Below are 9630 nucleotides of genomic sequence, written 5' to 3'. Positions count from 1 at the left end.
TGGCCTGCCTTGCTAGATTGGGGAAGTTCTCCTGGATAATATCTTGCAGAGTGTTTTCCAACTTGGTTCCATTCTCCCCATCATTTTCAGGTACACCAATCAGACGTAGGTTTGGTCTTTTCACATAGTCCCAAATTTCTTGGAGGCTTTGTTCATTTCTTTTTATTCTTTTTTCTCTAAACTTCCCTTCTCTCTTCATTTCATTCATTTCATCTTCCATCAGCGATACCCTTTCTTCCAGTTGATCGCATCTGCTACTGAGGCTTCTGCAATCTTCGCGTAGTTCTCGAAACTTGGCTTTCAGCTCCATCAGCTCCTTTAAGCCCTTCTCTCCATTGGTTATTCTAGTTATCCATCCTTCTAATTTTTTTTCAAAGTTTTTAACTTCTTTGCTATTGTTTTGAATTTCCTCTCGTAGCTCAGAGTAGTTTGATCGTCTGAAGCCTTCTTCTCTCAACACATCAAAGTCATCCTCCATCCAGCTTTGTTCCGTTGCTGGTGAGGAACTGCGTTCCTTTGGAGGAGGAGAGGTGCTCTGTTGTTTAGAGTTTCCAGTTTTTCTGCTCTGTTTTTTCCCCATCTTTGTGGTTTTATCTACTTTTTGTCTTTGGTGATGGTGATGTACAGATGGGTTTTTGGTGTTGAAGTCCTTTCTGTTTGTTAGTTTTCCTTCTACCAGACAGGACCCTCAGCTGCAGGTCTGTTGGAGTTTACTAGAGGTCCACTCCAGACCCTGTTTGGCTGGGTGTCAGCAGCGGTGGCTGCAGAACAGCGGATTTTCGTGAGACCACAAATTCAGCTGTCTGATAGTTCCTCTGAAAGTTTTGTCTCAGAGGAGTACCCGGTTGAATGAGGTGTCAGTCTGACCCTACTGGGGGGGTGCCTCCCAGTTAGGCTGCTCAGGGGTGAGGGACCCACTTTAGGAGGCAGTCTGTCTGTTCTCAGATCTCCAGCTGCGTGCTGGGAGAACCACTACTCTCTTCAAAGCTGTCAGTCAGACAGGGGCATTTAAGTCTGTGGAGGTTCTTTGCTGAGTTTTTGTTTGTCTGTGCCCTGCCCCCAGAGGTGGAGCCTACAGAGGCAGGCAGGCCTCCTTGAGCTGTGGTGGGCTCCACCCAGTTCGAGCTTCCTGGCTGCTTTGTTTACCTAAGCAAGCCTGGGCAATGGCGGGCGCCCCTCCCCCAGCCTCGCTGCCGCCTTGCAGCTTGATCTCAGACTGCTGTGCTAGCAATCAGCGAGACTCCGTGGGCATAGGACCCTCCGAGCCAGGTGCGGGACACAATCTCCTAGTGTGCCGTTTTCCAGGCCCGTTGGAGAAGCGCAGTATTAGGATGGGACTGACCCGATATTCCAGGTGCCGTCTGTTTCCCCTTTCTTTGACTAGGAAAGGGAACTCCCTGACCCCTTGCACTTCCCGAGTGAGGCAATGCCTCACCCTGCTTCGGCTCGCGCACAGTGCGCTTCACCATCTGTCCTGCACCCACTGTTAGGCACTCCCTAGTGAGATGAAACTGGTACCTCAAGCAGAAATGCAGAAATCACCAGTCTTCTGTGTCACTGGGGCTGGGAGCTGGAGACCGGAGCTGTTCCTATTCGGCCATCTTGGCTCCACCTCAGGTTTTTTTTTTTTTTCGGTGGGGGTTACTTATAAAAAGAACTTTATCATCCAAATCGATATTGCGCTGAATCATATTATACTGAAGGAACGTTCATGGCCATGGAGATGGGCATCCTCTTTTGATGACTCAATTAGATGTATCCATTAATTATTTCTGCTTTACCTGGGCGTGATGGCGGCGCCTGTAGTCCCAGGTACTCGGGCGGCTCTTTTTTTTTTTTTTTTTTTTTAACTGGTATTGCTTTAAAGTCTGATTTGTCTGCTATAAAAATGGCTACTCCTGCTCGCTTTCGGTGTCTATTTGCATGGAATATCTTTTTCCACTCCTTTACCTTAAGTTTATATGAGTCATTAGGTGAGTCTCTTGAAAACAGTAGATATTTGGTTGGTAGATTTTTATCCATTTTGATATTCTGTACCTTTTTTTTTCTTTTTAAGGCTATTTTTCTTTTTTTAATCATACTTTAAGTTTTAGGGTACATGTGCACAACGTGCAGGTTTGTTACATATGTATACATGTGCCATGTTGGTGTGCTGCACCCATTAACTCATCACTTAACATTAGGTATATCTCCTAATGCTATCCCTCCCCCCTTCCCCCACCCCACAACAGGCCCTGGTATGTGATGTTCCCCTTCCTGTGTCCATGTGTTCTCATTGGAGTATTTAGGTCTTTTACATTCAACATTAGTATTGGGATGTGAGGTACTGTTCTGTTCATCATGCTAGTTGTTGCCCTAATATCTTGTTTTTTTTTCATTGTGTTATTGTTTTTTAGAACCTGTGAAATTTATGCTTTAAGGAGGTTCTATTTTGATGTATTTCAAGTTCTTATTTCAAGATTTACAACTCCTTTTAGCATTTCTTGTAGTGCTGGCTTGGTAGTGGCAAATTCTCTCAGCATTTGTTTGTCTGAAAAAGACTTTATCTCTCCTTGATTTATGAAGCTCAGTTTTGCTGGATATAAAATTCGTGGCTGATAATTACTTTGTTTCAGGAGGCTAAAAATAGGACCCCAATCCCTTATAGCTTGTAGGGTTTCTGCTGAGAAATCTGCTGTTAATGTGATAGGTTTTCCTTTATAGGTTACCCAATGCTTTTGCCTTATAGCTTGTAAGATTCTTTTCTTTCTCTTGACTGTGTGCCTAGGTGATGATCTTTTTGCAATGAAATTCCCAGGTGTTCTTTGAGCTTCTTGTATTTGGATGTCTAGATCTCTACCAGGATTGGGGAAGTTTTCCTCAATTATTCCCTCAAGTATTTTTTCCAAAGTTTTAGCCTTTTCTTTCTTGGGAACACAAATTGTTCTTAGGTTTGGAGATTTAATATAGTCCCAAACTTCTTGGAGGCTTTATTCATTTTTTTTTTTAATTCTTTTTTCTTTGTCTTTGTCAGACTGGGTTATTTTGAAAGCCTTGTCTTCATTCTCTGAAGTTTTTTTTTCTACTTGTTCCATTGTTGAAACTTTCCCGTGCATTTTGTATTTCTCTAAGTGTGTCTTTCATTTCCAGAAGCTGTAATTGTTTTTATTTATGATATCTATTTCTCTGGAGAATTATTCATCCATACCCTGTATTTTTTAATTTCTTTAAGTTGGTTTTCACTTTTCTCAGATATTGCCTTGAGTAGTTTAATAATCAACATTCTAAACTCTTTATCTGGCAATTCAGAGATTTATTCTTGGTTTGGATTCATCGTTTGGGAGCTATTATGATCTTCTGGGAGTGTTACAGAACCGTGTTTTGTCATATTACCAAAATTACTTTTCTGGTTCCTTCTCATTTGGGTAGATTATTTCAATGGAAAGGTCTGGAACTCAAGGCCTGCTGTTCAGATTCTTTTGTCCCACAGGGTGATCCCTTGATGTGGTGCTCTCCCACTTCCCCTAAAGATGGGGCTTCCTGAGAGCAGGACTGCAGTGATTGTTATGCACAATTGTGAAGCTAGCAGGCCTCAGGTTGGTACTGAGGAATGTCTGCAGAGTCCTGTGATGTGATTTGTCTTCAGGTCTCCCAGCTATGGATACCAGCACCTGCTCTGGTGGTGGTGGCAGGGAAGTGGACTCTGTGAGAGTCCTTGATTGTAGATAGATTTAGCTTGCTGGCTTTCTCAAATGCTGATTATACTAGCAGTAAAGTTATCACATGGACAGACTCAGGACCTCTGGTTAGCTAGGATGTTGCATGCAGTGGAATTAGCTTCTTGCTTGAAGCAGGGTTATTCTGGAAGCAGGGTTATTCTGTCATGAGTTGCTGTAATAGCCTGAGTTGGTTGATCTCCAGCCAGGAGTTGGTGCTTTCAAGAGAGCACCAGCTGCAGTAGCAGTAGTGGGATTTGGGTTTGCCCTAAATTGGCCAGGGGAAGTATTCTGATTTCTCAGGTGGTGGCCAGAGCCATAAAGCTCCAAAGGGTTTCTACCTTTTGCAGGAAGAGAAATACCATCAGGTTGGGGCAGGATTAGGTGGGTCTGGGCTCAGACTCTCCTTGGTCAGGGCTTGCTGCAGCCACTGTGGGGGCTGGGAGTTTTGTTCTCAGGCCAATGTGTTATATTCCAGAGGAGATTATGGCTGCCTCTTCTGTGTCATATAGTTCACCAGGAAAATGGGGGAATAGTTGGTAGTGAAAGGCTTCATCTAGCTCCCACAAACTTGGTGAGGCCATTCTTGCTCCCACAGTGCCCTGCTCAGACCTTGCCCCAGGCTGTAAGCTTCCCCGCTGAGAAAGCAAGCATGGCCTTCAGGCCTCACCCCTCCCTGTCTGCCCACACTGTTGGCAGTGGTTCCTGTGCTTATATCTGCAGCAGTTCCCATTCACCCCCCAGATTCTATTCAAGCAAATTTGTACCCAGTCGAAATTCTTACAAATTTCAGGTGGGAGCTTCTTTCACCCTGTGACCCCTCTCTAATTCCACTGGCTGCCTTCCCTGAGGGTGAGATGTTGTCAGGGATGGCTCCCCTGGGCTTGAGCTGGAGACTGGGAGTGCCTACAAGGCTCTACCCATTGCTGCTTCTACTTTTATATTTTGCACAGCTCCCTAATCCATTTCAGCTCTAGGTGAGGTTAAATCCTTCTTCTGTGATCTGTATTTTCATATTCCCCAGTGGGGATGTGTGTTTGGAGGCAGCTTTTTCCCCCCTCACACTTTGGGAACTCACAATTTTTTCCTGTCCCACAGAGTTTGCAGTGGCATGCCACTTCTTTCAAAGGATCTGTGAATTCTTTCAGTTTTCCTGGTACATTCTTCCAGTGGTTCTTGGACGAAAAGTTCATAATGTGAGTCTCCACACTGTTCTGTCCATCCAACTGGGAACTGCACATTAGCCCTATCTCCTATCTGTCATCTTCCTTAGACTCCCACCTCACATACTTATTTCTGGAGGGTGGAAAACATTTAAAATCTACTCTTTTTGCAATTTATATTAAAGGTATTTTTTGTTTTATAAATAAGTTGAAGAGTGTTTTTCCATTTCTTTTTCTGAAAGATTTTCTGTTAATGTTTGATAGAATTCATATTTAAAGCCATAAGGACCTAGAGTTTTTCTTATAGGAATTTTTTTAAATTACAGAGTCAATATCTTTAATAGATGGAAGACTATTCAAATTTTCTATTTCTTCTTGTATCCATTTCATATAAACTTAAATCACCCTAGGTATTTGTCCATTTCATCTGAATTGGCACGAATAATGTGTATCTCATTATATTTTTGCATTATCATTTCTGCAAGAGTCATAGTAATGTCTCCTTGCTATTTGTATTATATTTTCAGCCTTCTCTCTTCTTTTTCAGTCAGTCTCACCAGAAGTTTTTCAATTTTGTTAATGTCATAAAAAAACCAATGTTTGTTTTTGTTGATTGTTATCATTTGTTCCTTTATATTCTAATGTTACCAATTTTATTTCTTTCCCTCAACTTTTACTGGACTTTTCTATATTTTCTAACTTTTTGAAAAAATGCTTAGCTCACCAATTCTTAGCCCTTTATCTTTTCTCATATATATTTATACTAAAAGTATCTACCTAAAAATTGCCTTAATTTTATCTCACAGGTTTGATATGTATTTTCTTAAATGTAAACATGACAATACAAATATTTGCAACATCTCTGTGCCTGCTTCTTCAGTTTTTTGTTTCTGCAAAGGACTTAGAAATAAGACAACTTAATTAAGTTGTCTTATTTCCTTGTGGATCTATTTATTTTTTATCGAGTGCTGGTCATTTTGATTTAAAATTTACCTGTAGAAACAACTTTGCCATGGGGTAATTAAGATGATATAAAATTTTTCCCAAAGAAGCTTTGCATCTCTTACCAGATTCCCTCATTCAAATTAGAGCCTATGTTTTTTCTTAGGTCATTTATACAACCCTTAGTTTGCAAAACTCAAAGAACGGAAGGTGCAAGGCTGTTTACCTCTGTGTGTGTGTGTTTTTAACCCTAGGAACAGCCCATCAGGCTTCCAGTCTATAGGAACTTTATTAAGGTGACATTTGTGAGCCCTAATCTACAACTTAGGTTGTAGTGGCACCATGAAATTGTGAAAGCATTTCTCAGCCTTTCAGCTGAGTCTTCTAATTTAATAAATATCCCCAAAGTAAAAACAAACAAACAAACAAACAAAAAACAACAACAACAAAAAAAAAAACCTCAAATGTTAGGATCACTTCCCTAAATTTCTGTCTTCTCCAAGACATTGCCTTGATATCTCTCTAACTCTTTTCATCCTTTTCAGCAGATACTGTTTTACATCTTACCCAGCTTTTCTAATTGTTTCCAATAAAAGCATTATTCTTATTTACCTGGCCTACTCCAGCTAACATTATTTGCCTTCACTGATCAAAAAAACGGTACATTTAAAATTAAGGAGTTACTCACATGTATACAAATTTAAGACTTCTCAAATAAGTTATATTTTTTCCCCAACTAAACAGTATACTTAGTTGAAGAATACGGTTATTTGAAGAGACCTTCAAAATCAATGTAAAGAAATCAAATAGCAAATGGCAGTAGATTAGGTTTTTGGGGTATCTCTTGTTTCTCAGGCTAGATGATAAAAATAGTCTAAGTAAGAAAACAAAGCCTGGTGGTTCTGCATCCCAATGTTCCATTTATCCTTTTGGTAAGAACATTTTATATGCTTGTTGCTTTTAACATTTAAGCTGTATTATGGATAACTTAGGATCTTGAATGTCTTATTCTCTTTGTATAGTTAAAATACATGTTCTTCCATGGGCAGCCAGTAAGTTCATCTGACCCTCTGCAGGAGTAGAGACAAAGAGTTACTTAGCTGGTGGCTGTAGTTTACCCTTATAATATCTATCAGCTCTCCACGTGTCACCCTCAGTCATCCTAAAGATAACTGTAAAAGATCTCAGTGCAAAAATATTGTGCTTTCTATGTAAATGTAACTTTAAAACAAGTCCCCTAGCCCTCAATTTTACCACATTATTATTCAGAATTCTCTTAATGATAAAATTCTAGAGCCATAGCTATATCAGTTCTATGTGGGAACATTTCTGTTGTCCATTTATACTAAATGCATTCAGAACAGATATCTCCTGTCATTAAATTTATGTCTGACTGAAGTGGAGCTTTTCATGAGAAAAACAAAATTTCTGCAAATCTTGTGAAACACCTAAACCTGGTTTGGATATAGTAAAGGGAATAGCGTAAGAAATGTGTTGACTACAGTACTCCAAGATCCTATCATCTACTTCTGGCCCCAATGTCAAGGGATATTTTCACATAACTTTCTTTTTTAAATTGCATCATAAAAATAAACATATAAGTCATCTACAACCCTGGAGATAAAAATTTACAGACAAGGTTGTCTTTGTCCAACTAGTTTGTGTCCGAGGAGAAATAAAGAAAAAAGAGTTTGTAGCAATTGCTGATATTAGCACTGTGCTAAACATCTCATATATGCTATCTCTACCCTGGAAACAACCTCACAAAGTAACCATCATCATCCTCAGATATGGAAGCTGGGGTTCAAAAGTTCAAAGCAATGTCAAGGTAAAATTCACACCAGGTCTGTGATGGAACTACCTTCTCTAAAGTCTGTGAGGTCAGAAAAGTGCTCCTTTCAGAACACAGCTCATATTCTTTCTAAATTCTTGATTTCATTCATTTAAAAAAAATAGTTTTTGGTCCTCTACTATGTATCCGATATATTTTATTTTATTTTGGGGTAGAAGTTTTCTGTTTTATTATATTTTATTATAAAACATTTCAAATACACAAATAAACAGCATACTATGACAAATACCCAAATGCTCCTTATCGAGGCTGACCAATTGTCATATTTACCTTATTTTCTTCTTAAAGCATTTGAAAGTGAATTCCATGTTTATTCACCCTTACATTCTTTAGTATACATCTAGAATATAAGGATTTTTTTCTTAACTAAGTACAATACTTTTGTCATTAACACATCTGAAAAATTAATAATAATTCTCTGATAGTTTCTAATATCCAGTATACATTTAGATGCCCTCGGTTGCCCCCAAAGAGTGTCTTCCAGCTAAGTTGCTCAAACCAGAATCTAATCAATGATGTGCATGAGAGTCTAGCATATTTTAAGCACTGGAAAAACCTTCAGTAAATGAGACAGACAAGGTTCCTATATTCACAAAGCTTACATAATAGTGTAGAAGGAAGACAGTGGTCAAGTAAACAAATTAGATTATTTTAGAGGTAAATGTCACGAAGAAAATAAAATGGGAAGTGAGAGCTAATTGAGATAAAACCTTTCTAAAGAGGTAATTTTTAAGCTGGGTCTAAAATAATGAACTACAACACAAGCAAGCAGAGATTTCAGGGAAACATATTCCCAGCAGAGGGAACAACTGCCAAGGCCCTGAGGCAATAGGTCTTCTGCGTCAGATGTCCAGCTCCTTCACAATTTCTCTCTTTTAAAAACTTCAGGTAAAAATAACTAAAACAACCTGAAAATGTCACCCTTTAGAGAGGTCCTTATTGTTTACCAGGATAAAATAATTTAATACAAAGGGGAAAACTCCAAAAGTAAAATTCCTCCAGGGGACACATTCAAGAAGTCGTGGGCATCTCTCTGTGTCCAAGAAGAACATTCTGATGTAGGCAATGGCTACCCAGTTCCACCCAGTCCTCCTCAAGATTCTCAGTGAAAGACGTACTTTGGTGCCAGTTTTTCACATTGAAGTAGGAACTGAAGAACTGAGTAAGACACCATATCTTTTTCCAGCACAGAAATTTCCCATTGCACCAATTTGCCATGCCCCAATGTTTTGAGAGTTGGATTTTTGGAACTGAGACTACATTTCCCTGTGGTAACAATAATATAATTGTAAAGTAGAGCCCTAAGCGAGTCTACAAAAGCCTACTGACTTAAAATGACACTAATCTTCTGTAAATTAGCAATGGAAAATAGAATTTTGTCACACTACTGGGAAATCAATAAAAAAAATTGAGTGAAGAAGAATTTATCTTGAATGGCATTGCATAAAGAAAGTCAGATTTAAGAAGAATTCTTAAGAAGGAAGATTTTGAAGAGAGTTTTTTCACAACTTCTTAAAATTCTGATGTATGACAGGATTTGCTGATGGGTTATGTCTAATTTTACTTCATAAACTTTGGCTTGCTTTATTCTTGGTATAGTTGCAATACTGGGTTTTTTTCTGATGCATAATCATCTATGATTAGAGACAAATGACTTAAGTCTCTTCTTAAGGTTGTGATCATGTTAAGAACTCATGCAAGGTGGAGAGAGAGTGGGGATGAGAGAAATGAGGAAGCTCTAAGTCAGTAGTCTTGAAAGTTTTGCATGCATCAGAATCACCTGGAGGACTTGTTGAAACAGATTGCTGAGCTTCATGCCACACCATCTCATCAATGAGGCTGGGGTGAGGCAGATAATTTGCATTTCTAACAAATTCCCAGGTAATAGTGATGCTGTTAATCCAGGGATGGCACTGTGAAAACCACAGTTTTAAACACAAACAAAGCCAGAAACAAAATTGAAATCTTGCAGCAGGCA

The sequence above is a fragment of the Hylobates moloch genome, unplaced genomic scaffold (genome assembly GCF_009828535.3).
Source record: "Hylobates moloch isolate HMO894 unplaced genomic scaffold, HMol_V3 SCAFFOLD_20, whole genome shotgun sequence".
Lineage (NCBI taxonomy): Eukaryota > Metazoa > Chordata > Mammalia > Primates > Hylobatidae > Hylobates > Hylobates moloch.
The sequence above is the reverse complement of the archived record's forward strand: the minus strand, read 5'-3'. Positions refer to the sequence as shown.